The 20,724-nt window shown below is 46.8% G+C and overlaps 1 protein-coding gene and 1 pseudogene across 3 annotated transcripts in view; both read left to right on the top strand.

Moving 5' to 3' along the window:
* FOXN3 (forkhead box N3) overlaps positions 1-20,724 on the top strand; it is a 520,915-nt gene that overhangs the window by 349,832 nt on the left and 150,359 nt on the right. The gene's annotated exons all lie outside the window — the stretch shown is intronic.
* The window catches only part of LOC105535293, a 4,803-nt pseudogene continuing 3,659 nt past the window's right edge, over positions 19,581-20,724 (top strand).

The following is a 20,724-nucleotide window of genomic DNA, read 5'->3' as shown; positions in this document are numbered from 1 at the left end:
TATTTTTTAAAAGATATAAGGATTTTTTTTTTTTTTTTTTAGATGGAGTTTCGTTCTTGTCGCCCAGGCTGGGAATCCAATGGCGCGATCTTGGCTCACTGCAACCTCTGCCTCCTGGGTTCAAACGATTCTCCTGCCTCAACCTCCTGAGTAGCTGAGATTACAGGCATGCACCACTACACCCGACTAATTTTGTATTTTTAGTAGAGACGGGGTTTCTCCATATTGGTCAGGCTGGTCTCGAACTCCCGACCTCAGGTGATCTGCCCGCCTCGGCCTCCCAAAGAGCTGGGATTACAGGAGTGAACCACTGCGCCTGGCCAAAAGATTTAAGGATTTTTCATGTCAACTAGATGCTAACTAAAGGGTTGCCAAGTGTAGAACACTGATAGTCCATCCAGCGCCACATAAGACTAGGTAATAAGGTCCTTTTATTAGCAGTTAGTGTGGTGTGTATGGTGCCCAAATGCTAGCAGGTACTTTTCTTAAGCAGAATCCCTGTTTCTCTTTTCATCCTTGTCTGTAATAATTCCATTTGCATGATGGACCCTTTCCTTAAAGGCAGCGGGAGAGGTAACCTTAAGCTTCACCTCCATTTGAATTCATTATCAGTGGATTAGTTAGTAGTTGTCTTTGCAACTGAGAGAAAGTTGACTCAAAGTAGCTTTCGTGCAAATGAAAATTGGGCAGCTTTATCCAACTGGAAAGTCCAGGATAGATCTAACTTCAGACAAAGACATGAAGCCATGACTTCCTGGCTCCAGCAGAGCCAGGACCTCCACCCGTTAGAATCTCTTCTCTGTGTTGACTTGGTTCTCAGGCACGCTGTCACCTCGTGGAGGCAGGATGGCTGCCCGACCCCCTGTGAGTCCCTGCAGGTAAGTCCAATGAAAAGAGAGAAGATCTCCTCCCACAAAATTCAGACCTGACTGCCATTGACCCAAAGCCATATCCCCTTCCCTAAGCTATTCATTGTAGCAGAGGACGGTGTACATTTTTTGACTTGTGACTGGTATCATGCCCACGCTGCACTAGGGTGCTGGCACCCAGGGGAATTTAGAGAGCTGGTGCTGGAGGGAATGGGTGCTCACTGGCCAGGAGCATTGGTCACTGTCCCCACCCCCGCACAAGTGGGATGGCCCTTAGTGACATTTTATTTTCACACCGAGAAGAGTTCATACTGTCAACCGGGGCGGTGGCTCACGCCTGTAATCCGAGCACTTTGGGAGGCTGAGACGGGCAGATCATGAGGTCAGGAGATCGAGACCATCCTGGCTAACACGATGAAACCCCGTCTTTACTAAAAATACAAAAAAAAAATTAGCCAGGCGTAGTGATGGGCGCCTGTAGTCCCAGCTACTCGGGAGGCTGAGGCAGGAGAATGGCGTGAACCCAGTGAGCCGAGATCGCGCCACCGCACTCCAGCCTGGGTGACTGAGCAAGACTCCGTCTCAAAAAAAAAAAAAAGAGTTCATACTGTCAGGCTTAGATACAGAACTGTTTTTCAAGATCTGGGCTTGCCCAGTTTTGGTGACTTAAGGCAGCGGACACTCCTCTTTCAGGTAGGTCTGTGACTGCAGACTGAGAGCCCAAGGAAGCCAAGGCCATCGGTCACTCTTGGCAGAGCTTAACTGGGTTTTCATCACTAAGTGAGATTCTTTTTACCGAGTGAGGTGAGGTTCAAACCTGCCGTTTCAGTATTAAACCAGAAAATGGTTCCGCCGCACCACTGTGGGAATCCACTGTAGAGGCCGGGCCTTGGCTGGCTGTGGAAGGGTTAAACCGCACACCCAGAGGGCAGAGAGCAGACTCCAGAGACCCCCCTGGGCTAAAGTGCATCTCCTCCTCAGCCTCTGCTTTGGCTTTGCTGTTACTCCGATGGTTAGCTATAACCGGTTAATGAAGAGTTTAGATTCCTTTTTCTTTGCTTAAAGCACAGACTTTTCTGTGAAATCCACTTCCCCCATTTTCTTGTTTATAAATTTTTAATTCTACTACCAGAGGCCACCCGTGTCATGGAAACAGCAGTGACCTGATTTCCAGGTGCCCCTCTGCACCTGCCCAGTGCGTGACTGTGGTTGAGTCCCGGAACATACTCCCCACAACCCCGATCTCTGTGTTCTGATGGGTAGAGAGAAGTGGTGGCAGGTGATAACTCCTGGAGGCTTGGAAATGGGGTCCTAGAATATTAATCCAAAGTGACTGCAGGGCACGCCAAGTCCAGCCATCACACTTAATGGAGGAGAGGCCCTGGAGAGACTGAATGGCCTGTAAGGGGTGATGTTGAAGGGAGACCCTCAAACCTGGTGTATGGTAGTTTGGATTTCTGAATATAAGGAGCATTTAAACTACCACAAGAAAAAATCAAAAAACAAACAAACAAACAAACAAAAAGACAGTTTTATAGTCATCCAGGAAATCCCATACACAGGCAGGGTGACCACCATATGGCCAGGCCTCAAGAGAACTAGTGCCTGGAACAGGAGACCCCTCAGGCTGCAAGAGCTCTCCCAGGGGCTTCATTGTCCTCTGCATCCTCCACTGCCTGGGCTCCATTAGCCTCTGCACGAGCCAGGCTCCCGTGCTGTGCTTACCTGTCCTTCGCTGCCTCCTTCCATTTGTTCAGTGTGTTAATCTGCTCAGGCCACAGCTGCCTTCTGGCCTCCTAGCAGCTTCTCCTTTCCCTACCTCCTCCTTAAAGAGTCTGTTCGGTTCATTCTAGTCTTGGGGACTCTGAATGACTCAGCTCCTCTTTTTGAGCCAGGCCAAGTCGGCCATAGGTTGCTTGAACTCTTATCTTTTGTGTCCAGTTCTGGGGGCCAGGTTCTGCTTCTTCCCAGTTGTATGTGGCCACAGATGTGGGCGCAGGCGTTATAAGGACAGTGTGGGCCAGGAGCTCCCAAAGACCCTCAAGTTCACCAGGTGTCTTCATTCATAGAGTGATGCTTTCCCCAGGTACAGCCTGAAGACACTGGGATGATTTTCAGAGTAGACTGGAGACCCACAGGGGCTGTAGTAAGTGTGTGCATCCGCACAGAATGGTGCAGGACCTCTCAAACAAATTCCAGAAGATTCGGACTCATTTTAGGAGAGCTAATTCTATCCTGCCAGATTAGGGGCAGAAATATACAATTTTGTCATTTTTCTTTTGTTTGTTTGTTTGTTCGTTTGTTTTGAAACAGGGTCTCACTCTGTCATCCAGGGTGGAGTACAGTGGTACTATTTCTGCTCACTGCAGCCTCACCTGCCAGGTTCAAACGATTCTCGTCTCTCAGCCTCCTGAGTAGCTGGGATTACAGGCGGGTGCCACCATGCCTGGCTAAATTTTGTATTTTTGGTAGAGACAGGGTTTCACCATGTTGGCCAGGCTGGTCTCAAACTCCTGAGCTCTGATGATCTGCCCACCTTGGCCTCCCAAAGTGCTAGGATTACAGGTGTGAGCCACTGCTTCTGGCCTAATTTTTCATTTTGATGTTATTTTCGTGCTCTTCTTCCAAAAATGCAAATACTGACAAAACTTGAAGATCTTCGTTCTTTTCTTGATGTCGGTGCAGAATGTACAAAAGTTACCTATATCGGGCACACATTTAAATTATCATTAACAGAGACTGCTGTAGGATTTACTTATGAGTGATTCTGAAAGATTGAGAATGGCACTTTTTCTAAGCTTTGGTTGAGGTTGGGATTGGGAAGGATGGTTCCTCTCACCATGGTTATGCAAAAACTATGGGTTGTAATATGATGCAAAACACGTGTCTCCCAAGAATAAGCAGAGGTGCCGGCTGCCAATGAGCTTTAAGAAATACTGTGACTCGGTAAATGGAGAACCCAAGGGAGAGGGTAGCAAAAGCAAAGAGACCTTTGGTGTTTCTGACTTTCACAAGAGCCTCTCCAAATTTTCATCTGCATCAGCACTTTTCTAACAAAGTTCACCAGCCATCCAGCATTATCTGGTGGGCGGCCTTATTTACACACAAAATATAATTGATTCCATATTCCTCTCAGATCTACAAACAGTACCCATGTTTGTTTTTAATAACCGGAATTATTTCAGCTTAAAAAAAGGTGTAGATTTACATAGACAGTCTGATGAGTGCCTCAGCTTGTTCCATTAGTAACACAGAGGAGAAACAATCTAAGAAAAACATTTTGAATTTGTGTGAGGAGGTGGAGAGAGAGTTGGGTTAGTGAAATCAGAAAGCTTCCAAGTAATGATTATTACATTTAATAATAATTATATTAGCATTCCACAGGGACTGTTTTCTGGAAATTTTGATAGTACAGTCACTGAGTAATACACATTCAGAGCAACCTAGGCTTCAGGCCATTGGGTGGGAAATGGCCTATTTGCTTTGTTTTGGTCGTGTTTAAACTTAATCCAAAATCAGTTTCTTTTTCAAGAACTAAAATGTCACTAGTCTGTCTTCCACTTCAGGCTTCTGCAAACTTTTTCTGTGAAGCGTCATGTAGTAACTGTTTAGCACAAAATAGACATAGACATCAACAAGTGAGTGTGTTGTGTCCAGGAAAATGTTATTTATGGCACTGAAGTTTGAATTCATATAATTTTCACTTGTCAGGAAACACTATTCTTCTTTTGATTCTTTTTTCCCTGACCATTACAAAATGTCAAAGCCGTACTTAGCTTCCAGCTAGTACAGTTTGGTTCATAATTTCCCAACCCCTGTTCTAGTTCTGACTTTGTCTTTGTAGTTAGAATTTTTTCTTTTGGGGAGAAAACTCCACTTTGCATGTGAAAGAGAACCAAAATGTGTGTGTGTGCGCGCGCATGTGTCTGTGTGTCTGTGAGCGTGTGTGTGTGTGCGCGCGCATGTGTCTGTGTGTCTGTGAGCGTGTGTGTGTGTGTGCGCGCATGTGTCTGTGTGTCTGTGAGCGTGTGTGTGTGTGCGCGCGCATGTGTCTGTGTGTCTGTGAGCGTGTGTGTGTGTGTGTGTATGTGTGTGACTCTGTGTGTGTGTTGAGCTTTTCTGTTTCTTCAGCTCCCCTCTTGAGGAGGAAGCAGGGTCTCTAGACATTAGAACTCTGGTTGTTCGAGGCTGCCACCGGCAGTTTAGTGCTGATGGCAAGGAGCCTCACCTCAGGGACTGAAAAACTCTTCTGCACACAGGGAATTCTGAGGGACTTTTGAAATAGAGGGAATTGAGAATGCAGACAAAGGCAGAAACTTGAGAGGAAAGCTGCTGAGCATTATATGAGCATAGCTGTGTAAGGGCTGTGAAAATGGTGTTGGTGTTCTCAGAATTTCTTTGCAAATATATATGTATTTTAAAAGGCTTAGGTCTCTCAGCTGCTTCTTTTCATCCTTATTCTTAGAAGGAGGCAAAAGACATGCTTCTACAAATTATAAACACCTGGTTTTGTTTAGTGTCGTATTGAGGGAAATTAGGAAAGTTGCAGAAACATTCGTTTTCCTAAATTGTTCTACATAACTTGTGACAATGCACTGAGGACATATGCATTGTGTTTAGTTAGATCCGTTTAATAAGAATCATTCTTATTACGACACCTCCCAAATCCTTCAAAAATATAAAGCTTTTAAATATTTGTCCCCTTTTATAATTAGTCTAGATTTAGCAGTGGGTCTTCCTGATTTGAGAGGAAGCATGCTTCATGGTTGCCTGGCAACAGCTAATCGTGGTATTAGGGGCCAACAAACAGTTGGCAGAAACTGTAAATTCTTTTGTCTTGTTAACGAAAAATGATAGTTAAAGAAACAGCAGTATATTAAGTCTGTTCTGTTGTTCAAACCTATAACTTAAGTGATAAATTCCTGTGCCAATATAACCTCCATGTGCTGCTGAAATTTATAGCTGGTTTAGAGAACCTGCTCACTTCAGACTTGAGTCACATGTCATCTGCTCGTGGTACTGAAGCTCATCGGGTGGGACAGTGATGTCATAGAGGCGTTGTTTTCTCAAAGGGCTCTTAAGAAGAATCTGAGGTGTTTGTTGAATGATGGGTTTTGAAATGTGTGTGAAGCTCCAGCATAAACGTCCAAAGTCAGGGTTCTGGTTCTTAAGCAGGAGCCGCGAGTTCACCATCGATGACCTCAGTTCCTATCTCCTAGTGGGCCTCCGTGGGTGCAGACACCAGCACCCAGCCTGTGTGATCTGTCCTGGTGCGGGCCAGGCCCTCTTCTCGTCCGCTCCAGATCCGCCAGGCTCAGCGTAAGTTTTCTAGCACAACTTCCTAAAATGAATTCTCATTTCATAAGCAAATACAGTGTGAGTCATGCTTTGGCCACATAGAATTAAGAAGGAAGAAAAAACACTATTTATTTGGTTGGTACTTTTTTTTTTTTTTTTTTAAGAAATTACACTGTATTCCAGATTTGTCCCCAGATCACTGTCAGCTTCCTCTCCTGTGGGTGTATGTTTTTAAAGGACGTCTTCTATTACAGGTCAGGATCCCGCTCCACCAGGCACTTTGGTGTGTATTTTCTCACTTAACTTCCAGCTCTGTGCAGAAGGTTTGGGAGACACCAGTGCTGAAGCCAAGTCTTATGGGGACAGACGGGGAGGAGCCGGGTTGAACGCCCAGGTTTTCTCTGGTTTCCAAGCCCGTACACTGCTTTATCCTTAGTTTTGGGCCCAGTTTTCAGAACACATGCAGAATCATCCATTTGCCCAGCGAACCGACATAAGGTAGCAAATGAATGGCCCAGATGTTGAATGTATTTCATCCTTTGTTTCCTTGATTTCTAAAAACAGCCCTTAGGTATTTTTATCAGGATTTTTAAAAAGCACCCCTTGTTGTATACGTTCTCTTTTTTCTATATGATCTCCTGCCCCGCCTCTACCATAGTCAGAAATCTCACGTCTCAACAAACATCTCTCTCCTGTCTTCACCGCAGCCTCTTTCCCCTTCAAACTGGACATTTTGGATTTTCCCTGCTAACCTTACGGCCCCTCCCCGGGCTCCAGCTCAGCAGGAAGAAATGTCGTCAGCAGAGGCTGCAAACCCAAGCCTGTGCCTTTTCAGTGGTATTTTTACTACGAGCTGAACTACTTCAGCATCGTGTAAACACGCTGGAGTGTGTTAACAGCTGCCTCTCTTTTAAAGTTGAACCAGCTCAGAACTAAAAGGGGAACTGCTTTCAGGTTCTGTTCAAGTTTGCATGTGACAGCATCAAAGCTATTTTTAGCAGAGTGATCGCCGGCAAGAAGCTGGAAACGGCTGCTTTCAACTATCAACAGTGGAAAGAAGGGATCATATGCACTGTTGCAGCTCTTGAGTCCGTTTATGTGGGAGACACAGGGGTGTGTACATCTCTTCTTCAAAGTTACAAGGCGTCTTGTCCCCCATCACCTTGGCAGAGAGAGGGTAGTGTGAATTTAGCACTTGCTTGCCTGGGCTCCAAGTTAAAGTAGATACACTGATAATAGTGAATTATAGGACTGTCCTCAATGTCTGTTCTGAAAAGAAGGCGAGGTATAGATGCTCAGAAACATCCACTAAACTTTTGAAGTGTTCGAATTGTTTCTTCAGTTTTCCTTTTCTTTTCCAAACTCAAGAGACAGCAGGAAACGGGAGGTGGTTATGTAAGCATCATGGCAATGAAGAGAGCATGAGTCACTTACTAGCCATGCGACCCTCATTAAGTGACTTTGCCTTTCTGAATTAAGTGTTCTTAGCTGCAAAATGAAGATCATAATACCAGCCCTATATACTTTATAGGACTAGTGTTTTTTTTTTTTTTTTTTAAGCAGATGTTTGTTGAACACCTATTCCATGCCAGCTACTGGGGACATAAGCCGAATCGGATCGTCAGTGTCTTCAGAGAGCTCACAGTCTAGCTCCATGAATAAATAACTTATAACACGGTGTGTTGCATGGAAAGGAGACGGCATAAGACAGATAGGATCTGCTCTGAGCATGGACGGAGGCAGGAAGGAGACAGGAGGAGCACTATTTTCAAGACTGCATAGAAGTTTGCAAAGAAAACAAGGGAGTGAGGGACATTCCAAGCAGGGGCAATTGAGTAGCAATGACAGAGGTCAGAGGCACTCTGGTGTCTCCAAGGGACCATGAGTAACCTGGTATTGTCAGAGCAAAAAAAAACCTACAAGACAAGGCATGGCAGGAGAAGCTGGAGCAAGTGGAGCCAATTGTTTAGTGCTAAAGAACTTGGAAGTGGCACAGGTCACAGGGAGCCAGGAGTCATTTTGAGCACACGATTGACGGGGTTATACACAAATTAAAGTGGAATCATTGCTAGCAAAAGTCCCTGCATCTGTGTATATGAAGTGGTAACAGTTTAGTGCAAGCAAAGGATGCCCTACACATAAAGTGTCCTCCCTGGGAAGGCTAAGCTGTGGAGCAGTACTGAAACTTGGTGGCCTGTGACTCCTTTTAACATTGCCTTTAAAGAGGGTGGAGGTAGATAGAGAAGAGCAGGTGAAAGGGAGAGAAGTAGCATACTTTCTCAGACCCGATTGGTACTGGGCTCTGCAGATGGCTTTGGAGGGTAAGTCAGCTCCTTCAGGAGCTTTCAGGCCAGGTAGCACTGACAAGGAAGGCGCGAGCCTTGGCAGCAGTGTGTGGCCTGTGTGTGGTCAGGGGACTTACAAAGGTGAGCCCAATGTCCCAGCACCAAGAAGCACAGCCCATGCACAGCCACGAGTCAACTTCCTCCAAAGATTGCAGGAGGCTGAGGTTTTTCAGGTTATGTTTTTTTTTTTTTTTTTTGAGACGGAGTCTCGTGCTGTCACCCAGGCAGTGGCGCAATCTCGGCTCACTGCGAGCTCCGCCTCCCGGGTTCACGCCATTCGCCTGCCTCAGCCTCCTGAGTAGCTGGGACTACAGGCGCCTGCCACCTCGCCCGGCTAGTTTTTTGTATTTTTAGTAGAGACGGGGTTTCACCGTGGTCTCGATCTCCTGACCTTGTGATCCGCCCACCTCAGCCTCCCAAAGTGCTGGGATTACAGGCGTGAGCCACCGCGCCCGGCCTTCGGGTTATGTTTAAAGCTTCAGTTGTGTGGTCCTTCTTATACGCCACAGAAATTGAAAGAAGAGGGAAGCACAGAAGAAAACAAAGTAAAACAAAGCAAAACCCTGACAATCATACTTAACTGTACACACCCAGAAAGAAGGGTGCTGAGAAGGCACAGTGTGCTACCACATTTTGTAAAGCTTGATGGACACACCCTCATAGTTACATAACTATGGACAAGAAGTGACATTACTTTTTTGAAACTGTGTTCTCTTTTAATTTAATGCTGTCATGGAAGTTTAGCAACATTGTTTGCCTCAGTTTACTTCCAGGAGAGGAATAGATGTTTCTATAGTTTTTCTTGAAGAATCGAATGGGTATTAGGTACTAGGTGTGTAAGAATCAGTTTCTTAGGCCCCAGCCCATGTAATGGTGGAAGAAAAGCACTGTACTTGGCCTTCCCAACCATTTCCTTTTTGGTTTTCCTGAGCTACAGTATGTGGGGAGGGACTGAGAGAGGGACACGTGGGACAGTTTGCTAACAGCAGAGAGTCACAAGCAAGCAAAAGCTTGGTACAAGGAGGTGGCCAGAGGTCACCGGGAAAGGAGGGAGTAGACAGGGCACCTTTGAGGTTGGGCCAGGCCTTTTTGCTCATTTGCAAGTATCAGGACAAAGACATGGTTAAGGCGCTGATACCTATCACGGTACTTTGTTGCCTTGGGAGACAGAAGAGATTACTTTTTGGATTTTTTTTCTTTTTTTTTTTGAGACGGAGTCTCACTCTGTCGCCCAGGAGTGCAGTGGCATGATCTCGGCTCACTGCAACCTCTGCCTCCCAGGTTCAAGCGATTCTCCTACCTCAGCCTCCCAAGTAGCTGGGATTATAGGAGCCTGCCACTGCGCCTGGCTAATTTTTGTATATTTAGTAGAGATGGGGTTTCACCATCTTGACCAGGCTGGTTTTGAACTCCTCACCTCATGATCCACCCGCCTCAGCCTTTCAAAGTGCTGGGATTACAGGCGTGAGCCATTGAGCCCCACCAGATTTTCTTTTAAGATGGGGTATCACTCTGTCACCCAGTCTGGATCATGGCTCATGGCAGCCTCAAGCTTCTGGGCTCAAGTGATCCTCCCATTTCAGCCTCCTGAGTAGCAGGGACTGCAGGTACATGTCACCACACCTGGCTAATTTTTTTTTTTTTCTTTTGTAGAGATGGGATCTCCCTATGTTACCCAAGCTGGTCTCAAACTGCTGGGCTCAAGCAGTATTCCTGCCTCAGTCTCCCAAAATGGTAGGATTACAGGCGTGTCTTACGTTTTAGAAATTTAAAATCATGTTGTCACTTTGAAGCCAACCATAAATGGATCCAATAAACCTTAGGAAAAATGTTTTGTAAAAAATAAACATCTGAGGCTGGGTGCAGTGGCTCACACCTATAATCCTATCACTTTGGAAGGCTCGCCAGGCAGATCACTTGAGGTCAGGAGTTTGAAACCAGCCTGGCCAACCTGGTGAAACCCCATCTCTACTAAAAAAAAATACAAAAAATTAGCCAGGCCTGGTGGCAGGCACCTATAATCCCAGCTACTTGGAAGGCTGAGGCAAGAGAATCGCTTGAACCCTGGAGGCGGAGGTTGGAGTGAGTTGAGATCGTGCCACTGCACTCCAGCCTGAGCAATAGAGCGAGACTCTGTCTTAGATAAATAAATAAACAAATAAGCAAACAAACATCTGCACTATTACATACAACTTTAGCATTTGAGTGCCTGGATTAGTTCTTCCTGATACAGCATTTATATCGAGGTGTCCCTTCTATGTCATCAGCTTTCCAAAATCAGTGTTTATGTCTCTCGTCTTTGTGGTGGACTGTGGGATGGGACTAGCTCTCAAAGGGAGGAAATGAATAATCAAGGGAAATCACAATTTTTCCACAAATAGGTTATTTTCTTGTCTGTGACTGGTTTTCAGCATCATAGGAAGTACCAGGAGCCAGACTGTCAAACACTTGGATTAAAATACATACATTTCTTGGCTGGGCATGGTGGCTCACGCCTGTAATCCCAGCACTTTGGGAGGCCGAGGTGGGCGGATCACCTGAGGTCAGGAGTTTGAGACCAGCCTGGCCAACATAGTGAAACCTTGTCTCTACAAAAATACAAAGATTATCTGGGCATAATGGCAGGTGCCTGTAATCCCAACTACTAGGGAGGCTGAGGCAGGGGAATCGCTTGAACCCTGGAGGTGGAGGTTGCAGTGAGCCGAGATCATGCCATTGCACTCCAGCCTGGGTGACAGAGTGAGACTCCATCTCCAAAAAAAAAAAAAAAAAAAAAAGTGCATTTCTTGATCTCTAAAATCCTGAAAGATAAACAGGTCACAGTGACTTTTGTCTTTATGAGTGAGGTACTTCCGCTGAATGTTGTATCAGTTCATGGAGTAATGAGGGGGTTGTATTACTCACATTAGATAAGGGCAGGGTGTGGTTGTTGGTCACCACCTCAAAATGATACTGCTGTGCTGGGACAAAAGATGCAGGTGTGGCCAGCCTTCTTGCTTCCTTGTGATTCCCTTCAAGGTGAAATGATGTTTTTACCCACCATATGTTTGCTCTTGATGGAGGGGATTTTAGGTAAGGTTTGGCCACTGTCTTTGGATCAAGCACTCTAGCCACACTAACATTGTCTAGTCCTCAGCTGGTTCCACCTGTCGTACTGGAGCCCTTTGTCCCATTGTCAAGACCTCCGTGAAGCTACTGCCAAAGGAAGGAGGGAGTGGCTGGGCCTCCTCAGTCTCAGAGTCCCTCCAGTCCAGACTCAGCCACCTGGTCCCTCTCTGAGGTCAGCATGGCCAGAGTGGGAGGTGTAGAAGGTATCCCAGGGCCATCTTCTGTCATCTTCATCTCCGAGGCAAGCTGCTTCTTGAGGGACTTGGCTTTCATATTTGGGAATCAGTGAGGCTGAGATGGAGAGATTCCATGGGATAGAGCAAAGCCTCCAGGTTTCAGCTCCTCAGGAGTGCACCAAAGAGAAGATATCGAAGGGCTGCTGTATTAGTCTGTACTCATGCTGCTAATAAAGACATTCAAGACTGGGTAATTTGTAAAGGAAAGAGGTTTAATGGACTCACAGCTCCACATGGCTGGTGAGGCCTCACAATCATGGCAGAAGGGAAAGGAGAAACAAAGGCACGTCTTACATGGTGGCAGGCAAGAGAGTTGTGCATGGGAACACCCATTTATAAAACCATTGGATTTTGTGAGACGTATTCACTACCTTGAGAATAGTATGGGGGAAGCCGCCCCCATGATTCAAATCTCTCCACCTGGCCCCACCCTTGACACTTGGGGATTATTACAATTCAAGGTGAGACTTGGGTAGGGACACAGCCAAACCATATCAGCTACTTTCTAGGCTGTGATCATAGCAGCACTTATTGAGCACATACTGGGTGTGAGCACCCAGAAGGTAGATGTCACCTTTGGAGGATCTATAGTTTTTTGAGGGAGGCAGCTGGAGAACTGGCAGGACAGTTGGCATTAAAGTCCCACAGCAGCACTTTCAGGGCTCAGAGAAGATTCATTAGAGGGTCAAGAAATGAGCATGGGCCTCATGGAAGAGATTATCAGTGTATTCTACCCAACAAGAGGGGCATTGTCCAGAAGATTCTAGTGTCTGGTTTTATTCTTGGCATAGTAACCAAAGCATCCAAAGGCAGCTGCAGGGGTTTCTCTGTACATCTCAGAATCCTTGAGCTAATTTGCCATCCATGTCCCTGCCTCTTGGAGGACAGGATGGTAACTGTCACAGGGTCCTCATAGCAATGTAAAAACATGTTTATTCAGTGAATGGATGAGTGAGAGAAAAGAGAGTGGGGAAACCAGCCGTTATTTCTAGAGCCTGGCAGTGGAGCAGCAGAGGTATCACCTGCCTTATGTACTGTCTGACCAGCCATTAGGAAATGTCTGTTTGTCTGTCATCTGTCTATTATTTATTTATTAAATTGTGGTAAAAGACACATGAAATGAAATAAAATGTACCATCCAGCCTTTTTTTTTTTTTTTTTTTGAGATGGAGTCTCATTCTGTCGCCCAGGCTGGAGTGCAGTGGCGCCATCCAGCCATTTTTAAAGTTTACAGTTCGGTGGCATTAAAGATATTCAGTTGCTGTGCAGCCAGCACTGCCCTCATCTACAGGATTTTTTTTCATCTTCCAAAACTGAAACCTGTACTCATTAAACCACCACTCCCCCCATTCCCCTCCACCTAGTTCCTGGCAACCACCATTCTCTCTCTATCTATGAATTTAATGACTCTAGATACCTTATATAAGTGGAATCATACAGTGTTTGTCTTTTTTGTGACTGGCTTATTGCATTTACCATAATGTCCCCAAGGTTCATGTTATGACGTATGTGAGCGTCTCCTTCCTTTTAAAGGCTGAATAATATTCTCTCGTTTTGTCTATCCATGCATCCGTTGAGGGACAGTTAGGTTGATTCTTCCTCTTGGCTATTGTGAATAATGTTTCTTTTTTTCTTCTCGTTGTTTTGTTCTTTTAGAGACATGTTCTCTCTCTGTCACCTAGGCCAGAGTGCAGTAGTGTGATTATAGCTCACTGTAACCTTGAACTCCTGGGCTTAAGCCATCCTCCTGCCTCAGGTTCCCAAGTAGCTGGGACTGCAGGTGTGTGCCACCATACCCGGTGATTAAAAAAATTTTTTTTTTTTTTGTAGAATCAGGGTCTTTCTAGGTAGCCCTGGCTGGTCTCGAACCCCTAGCCTCAAGCAATTCTCCCGCCTTGGCATCCCAAAATGCTGGGATTATAGGCGTGAGCCACTGCACCCAGATGTGAATAATGTTTTTATAAGCATGGGTGTACAAGTATCTCTTAAATCCCTGCTTTCCGTTCTTTTGGGTATATATCCAGAATCGGAACTGTTAGATTTTTATAGCATTCTATGTTTAATTTTTTTAGGAACCGCCATACTGTTTTTTACAATGGCTACACCCTTTTAAGGGGATGTCTCTTGAGCTGCCTCTGTGGCATTAGTCTGGGTAATGTCTTATATAGTTACTTAGCTTTTCCTTTTACTTGCCTTTCCTCTGTTAGTTTTGAAAATGCTAGTCTCCTTCCTGTGACTCCACTTATGTTTGAATTGTATTGCTTAATATCTGGCCCTTTGGACAGGTTTGGGATAACAAAGGCGGTGGATAGACTCATCCACACTAGCACAGCAGGCCGGAATTCTGAAGCTGTTTCTCCTCTCCTCCAGCCCCTTTAGAAATATGAGTTTAGGCTGGGTGTGGTGGCTCACGTCTGTAATCCCAGCACTTTGGGGGGCCGAGGCAGGTGGATGACCTGAGGTCAGGGGTTGGGAGACCAGTCTGACCAACATGGCAAAACCCTGTCTCTACTAAAAAATACAAAAATTAGCTGGGCATGGCGGCAGGCACCTGTAATCCCAGCTACTTGGGAGGCTGAGGCAGGAGAATCGTTTGAACCCAGGAGGTGGAGGTTGCAGGGAGCCAAAATCGTGCCCTTACACTCCAGCCTAGGCGACAGAGCGAGACTTCTTTGAGAAATGTTGAGTTTGTCCCTGGGGCCTCTGGGCAGATGTCCTCTGGGGAAGTCCCAAGCTGCTGCCTCAGAGATGAAGCTAGAACCAAACTGGCCCTACTAGACTGGGAGCTCCTGGCCCAGCTGCTCTGCCTCCCTCAACTCCACCATTCTAATTGTGATTAGTAGGCTCATTTGCATCTAAAAGGAGTAGTTTTCTTATCAACACCATTGAGTGGAGAACCCGTGTGCTCCATTTATATAGAGTGGCCCATTTAAATCAGAGCCTATTAAGCAGTAAAAGTAAATGTGGGTGTTTTACAAATGCAAATATATCATGCAAATAATGTACTTTATACTGAATGATGCCTTGGTTTTCATATGTAAAATTAGAAACTGTGTAGCACAAAGATAATGATAAACACCTTTGCATCTGTTCATGAGATGTATCATAAGCTGTGTGCATCGAAAATTGTAGCCGTGGTTTTAAGCAGAATTTTTTCAGTATGTACTCAAACTTGCATCCCATATTATAAAAAATATACATGTATTCATCTAGTTATTTATCTGTTCCTAAGGAATCAAGAAATCTCAGAAAAGAGGAATCCAAATGACCTTATCTATTACTTACTATTAATGATGAGATTTATAATTTTCTTTCCATTTTTAAAGATTTTTGAGTTTTTATTTGAGATGATGATAGTAGAAGAAGATGTGTTACTATAGGCTAGTTTCTTTGTGAGAGACTTAATTGTGTATAAGAGATGTTTTAAAAATCTTGGCCGGGCATGGTGGCTCATTTCTGTAATCCCAGTATTTTGGGAGGCTGAGGCAGGAGGAACTCTTGAGCCTAGGAGTTCAAGACAAGCCTGGGCAACATAGCCAGACCCCGTCTCTCCAAAAAAAAAAAAAAAAAAAAAAAAAAGCAAAAATTAGCCAGGCATGGTGGCATGCATCTGTAGTCCCAGCTACTCAGGAGACTGAGGTGGGAGGATTGCCTGAGCCTGGGAGGTTGAGGCTGCCGTAAGCTGTGATTGTGCCACTGCACTCCAGCCTGGGTGACAGAGTGACAGAGTGAGACCCTGCCTCAGAAAAAAAAAAAAAAGAAAAAAAAAATCTAGTGTTTGAGATCATTCTGTGTGGGAGGTGCAGGTAGCATTCCCACTGTTTTTCAGAATCACTTAGAATAATGACAGCCATCCTCCACGTGTTGTGAACTTGGCCAGGTTCTAAGAGAGGAGTCACTGGTAGCCTCTGCTCACGTGACGTCTGCCATGGTAAGGTGAGACACACATACCTGTGGGTTAAAGGTATAAGGCATTAGAATGGGAAGACACTGCAGAGTGCAATTAATTCCCAGATGAGCTGCACAGAAGGTATCTGCCAGAAGGATTCAGAGGAGGGAGAGGTTGCAGGGTGAGAGTGACCAGGTAAGGTAAGTCCTGGGTACCTGGGACTCGAGTTGAACTTCAAAGGATGAATAAGCTGTGACAGGTGACGAGAACACGGGTCTAGGGCATTTCAGGCAGCAGAGGGAGAGACTGGGTTTGCATGGGCCCGAGAAGCCTCTGGGGCGTGGGTGTTCTGGAGACCTGTGCCAGGTGGCATATTGAGGGCAGGAGGGACATGCTGGGAAGGAACAGGAGGGCTTCTGAGGGGCACCGGTACTGATCGGCTCTCACCCTGCCCTGTAAGCATTTGTTACAGGAAAGGCGTCCCGATCCTGACTCCAAGAGAGGATTCTTGGATCTCACACAAGAAGGAATTCAAGGCAATTCCATAGAGTAAAGTGTAAGCAACTTCATTAATAAAGTAAAGGAACAAAATGATGGCTACTTCATATACAGAGCAGTCTCGAGGGCTGCTGGCTGCCTGTTTTTATGGTTATTTCTTGATGATATGCTGAACAAGGGGTGGATTATTCATGCCTCCCCTTTCTAGACCATGTAGGGTAACTTCCTGACGTTGCCATGGCATTTGTAAACTGTCATGGCGCTGTGGGAGTGTCGCAGTGAGGACGACCAGAGGTCACTTTCATTGCCATCTTGGTTCGGTGGGTTTCAACTGGCTTTAATGCAACCTGTTTTATCAGCAAGGTCTTTATGGCCTGCATCTTGTGCCGACCTCTTGTCTCATCCTGTGACTCAGAATGCCTTCACCATCTGTGTAGGCGGCCCAGCAGGTCTCAGCCTCATTTTACCCAGCCCCTATTCATGATGGAGTTGCTGTGGTTCAGATGCCTCTGGCACATTCACATTTCTGTAGCCACCAAACTCTTCGAATGCAGACACACGTGGAAACTCGGTGTATGAGACACATGAAAAATGAGAGGCTTTGTTGACATTGATACCAGTCCCCCACCCGCGATGGCACTCTGGACACCTCTCCAAGTTGGCAGACCCTGGGGACTGCGCCTGAAGATGCTGTGCTTTGAGAAGGCTGCTGAGGTGTCAGGCAGGGCCGCCGGCTGTGGGGAGGGAGGCCGGAGGCAGGGAGGCCTGTTAGGATTCAGGAGAGGGCCTCTTAACTTGAGCTGACCCCAGTCCTGGGAGTAGAAGCAGAAAGGAAAGGAAAGTGCAGGAGCCCTTGGGAAGAACGCGTGGGCCCCGACGGGGACTGGAGGCAGGGACGTAGCTGAGGGGAAGGTGTCAGAGCCTCCAGAATTTTGAACTAGAGCATTTGCCAGATGATTACCAAAGGCTGGGTCGGTTTTTTCCTTCTGTTTTTGTTCTTTGAGGAATGCTGAATTAAAGGATAAACTTCACTTCCCTCAACAGACATTTGTGCCAGCCAGGTTCCAAGCACTGCAGTAGGTATTAGGGATGCAGGAAAAGACAGCCACAGGTGTCTCGGTGTAGCCCGGAGAGACTGCGAGACCGCGTGTGAAAGGGAGATAGCCACTGTCTGGGGCAACTTGTGCTTTCCCCCGCCCCATTCATGTTGACGTCCTAACTCCCAGTTCTCAGAATGTGCCCTTCCTTCCAATGTGCCCGTATTTCCAATAAGGTCCTTGCAGGATATCATTAGTTAAGATGAGGTCACACTGGAGCGGGGTGGACCCCCGACTCAATGTGATGATGTCCTTAGAAAAGGGGGGAATTTGAAGACAGCTGCACACACAGGGAATGCCGTGTAAAGATGAAGGCAGGGCGATGCTCCTGCAAGCCAGAGAACACCAGCAAAACCAGCAGCTGCGAGGGAGGCCAGGAACAGATTCTCCCCCATAGCCCTCTGAAGGAACCAGCCCTGTGACCCCTTGGTCTTGGAATTCTGCCCTCCAGGACTGTGAGAGGAGGAATTTCTGTTGCTTAAACCCCCCAGTCTGTGGCACTTGGTTATGGCAACCCCAGCAAACGAATACAGACACTGATAAATCCTGGGCAGCATGGAGAGCGTGCCCTGGGAGCTGGCAAGCAAGGCAGAGCGGGGAAGCTGCCTTCTGGTTTGAGCAGATACGGGGCAGCTGAAAGCTGCTCTGTGCAGCGCCCGCTGGAGATACCCTCCAGCATCTGGAAACAAAATCAGCCGGTGGTGGGGAAGTGGCAAACCCAACCTTTCCATGAATTCTCCTAGGAAAAGAGCATGAGAAGAAAAAGAGGAGAGGGCTAGAACTCTAGGAACGCTCTGATGGTGGGGCCGAGCCTGGAAAGAGAGCTAGCCAACTGTCCAGAAAGAAGAGTGGGAGGAGCAGAACCCGGACTAGGAGGGTGTTCTGTAGCTAATGGTGGAAAGGACTTTTGAGAGATATTGTCAAAAATATATAACCCAGAAAGAGGCCTCTTTATGTGAGTGCACACGGGAGGTCATGCGGTGCAGAGGGGAGAGAGGCTGGAGGGACATCAAGGGCAGTGACCCCTAGTCTTAGTCTGTTTGTGCTGCTGTCACAAACTGGGTAATTTACAAACAATAGAAATGTGTCTCTCGCAATGATGAAGGCTGGAAAGTCTAAGATCAAGGCTGCGGTAGGTTCATTGTCTGGTGAGTGCTGCTTGCAAGATGGGGCCTTGAACGCTGTACCCTCCAGAGGAGAGGAGCACTGTGTCTTCACATGGCAGAAGGCAGCAAAGTGGGGTGACTCCCTCCTTTAAGCCTCTTTATATGGGCATCTAATCCCATCCATGAGGAAGGAGCCCTCCTGGCCTAATCACCTTTTAAAGGCCCTGCCTCTTAACACTGTTACATTGGCAACACATGAATTTTGGAGGGACACATGCAAACCATAACACCTGGGGAATTGGGGGACCCAGGTGACCCCTGGCAGGAAGAGGATTGTGGTGGTGACATGAGGGAGTGGAGGCTGGGCTGTCGGTCCCAGCTCTTGGGATTTGTGAGTGCAGGAAAGAATAATGGAATCCAGAAGGAGGACTAGGGCACCAGTTCATGTGTGGCAATGGTTAAGATAAGAACTCATCAGTCCTGGGAAGGGGGAGGTGAGTAGAGACAAGGGGTAGTGGAGGGAGGAAAGATACCAGAGGAAAAGAAAGGTAATAGAGATGTTACTCTGGCAAGTAAGAAGATGCACACGCAGGCAGAAATAATGGAGCCAGCAAACGGAGGTGGAAGGAAGGGCATGTCCTTGATTTAGAAAAGAGGAGGTGGCGGTGCCTGCTGAAAGGTGGAGAGGGAGGTTTGGGACTTGATGAGTGGAGAAATTGAGGCCAGTGTTCCTGGGTTCTCATTTGGGAGCAGTTTTATCCCCCAGTGGACACATGGCAATAACTGGAGACATTTTTGGTTGTCACATCTGATGAGGTGGTGTCACTGGTGTCTAGTGTGGGAGTCCAGGAAGACTGCTGAGCGTCTTACCATCCACAGTGTAGCGTCCCCAGGACAAGAATTATCCAATCCAGAATGTCAGTAATGCTAAGGTTAAGAAATCCTGCTGCAGGTCAGTAGCAGTTCGCAAACAGTGTTCAAGGAATGAAGTCCCAACTTCATGGCAGGCTTTGGGGAATGTGATGAAACTTCAGTATATTTAAAACAACGCAATAAGGGCCACGGGAAGAGGGCATGAGTGGCCAGCGACAGATCTGCATTGCCGAGGACAGGACCCAAGGGCAGCAAAGCAGAATGGCAGACTTGCAGGGACTGCTGGAAAGGCTGGAGTGGGCCGTCAGCCACCTGGAGTTGTTGTCTACAGAGTTCCACAGGCCCCCTGGGCATGGTGGGGTAGGAAGAGTGTCAGTGGAGGTGTGGCACCCTCTGTGGAAGCCTTTGATAAGTTGAGGAACAGCATGGTGGCCGAGTTTTTAAAGAACAGTAGGATCCTTGCTGGTGACATGGAGACTCGTGCAGAAAGGGTGTTACGGGGCTTTCCTTCTGATGGCATCTCAAGACCAGCAACCCCAAGAGAAGGCATGGCTGCATTTCTGAAACCCATAACAGAAGAGATTCAGAAGTCCACACCTTCCGAGAGAGAAACCGAGGGAGTAACGTGTTTAGTCATCTCTCGGCTGTCAGCAAAAGCCTCCCAGCCCTTGACTGCATAACTGTGTCCCCCAAATCCGGTCCTTACGTCAGCGAGATGTGTGATGCTGCCACCTTTTCCACTAACAGTCTTAAAGGGCTACAAACACACAATTTACAGGGTGTGGATTGGGTGAGGTCATGTGAACATTTGGAGTGAGTTTCAAGCATGCATCAAGGAGCACCACACCGCGGGCCTCTTGTGGAGCAGAACGGGTCCTGCAGCGCCCACATCAGCGCTTTCTGTTCTCTCCTGAGGGCCTGACCTTTCTCCACATCCTCCTCCTCCACCTCCTCCAGGACCCCTCCACTTTTTGAGAATGAAGACACAAAAGAAAAGTCCTCTCCTTCATGCTCAGCTTTATTTGCCCGGCTTAACCAAGGAGAAGCCTAACCTGGCAGAACCAGGGCTCTGGCACGTCACAGATGACCAGAAGGTCTATACAAGAATCCCAGCCTGCAGGCTCACGGAGGGCAAACTGCATCTCTCCCCAGAAGCCACACTCCAAGTCCCACATCTCCCAAACCTCATCCTTCCCAGACACATGCACCCGTGTTCAAGTTGGAAGGAAGTAAATGGAGAGCAGAGTACCAAGAAGACAGGAATGACCTTGTGATTTCAGAGACTGAGCTGAAACATGCCGCTTACATTTTCAAATGTGAAAAATCAACTCTCCCGATGAAAGGGAAAGTAAACTCCACTCCAGTGGATAACCGTAAGAAGTTTGGTCGGGTGTTTGATAGTGTG

Source organism: Mandrillus leucophaeus, unplaced genomic scaffold (genome assembly GCF_000951045.1).
Source record: "Mandrillus leucophaeus isolate KB7577 unplaced genomic scaffold, Mleu.le_1.0 Scaffold144, whole genome shotgun sequence".
Classification (NCBI taxonomy): Eukaryota; Metazoa; Chordata; class Mammalia; order Primates; family Cercopithecidae; genus Mandrillus; species Mandrillus leucophaeus.
The sequence above is the reverse complement of the archived record's forward strand: the minus strand, read 5'-3'. Positions and strand labels throughout refer to the sequence as shown.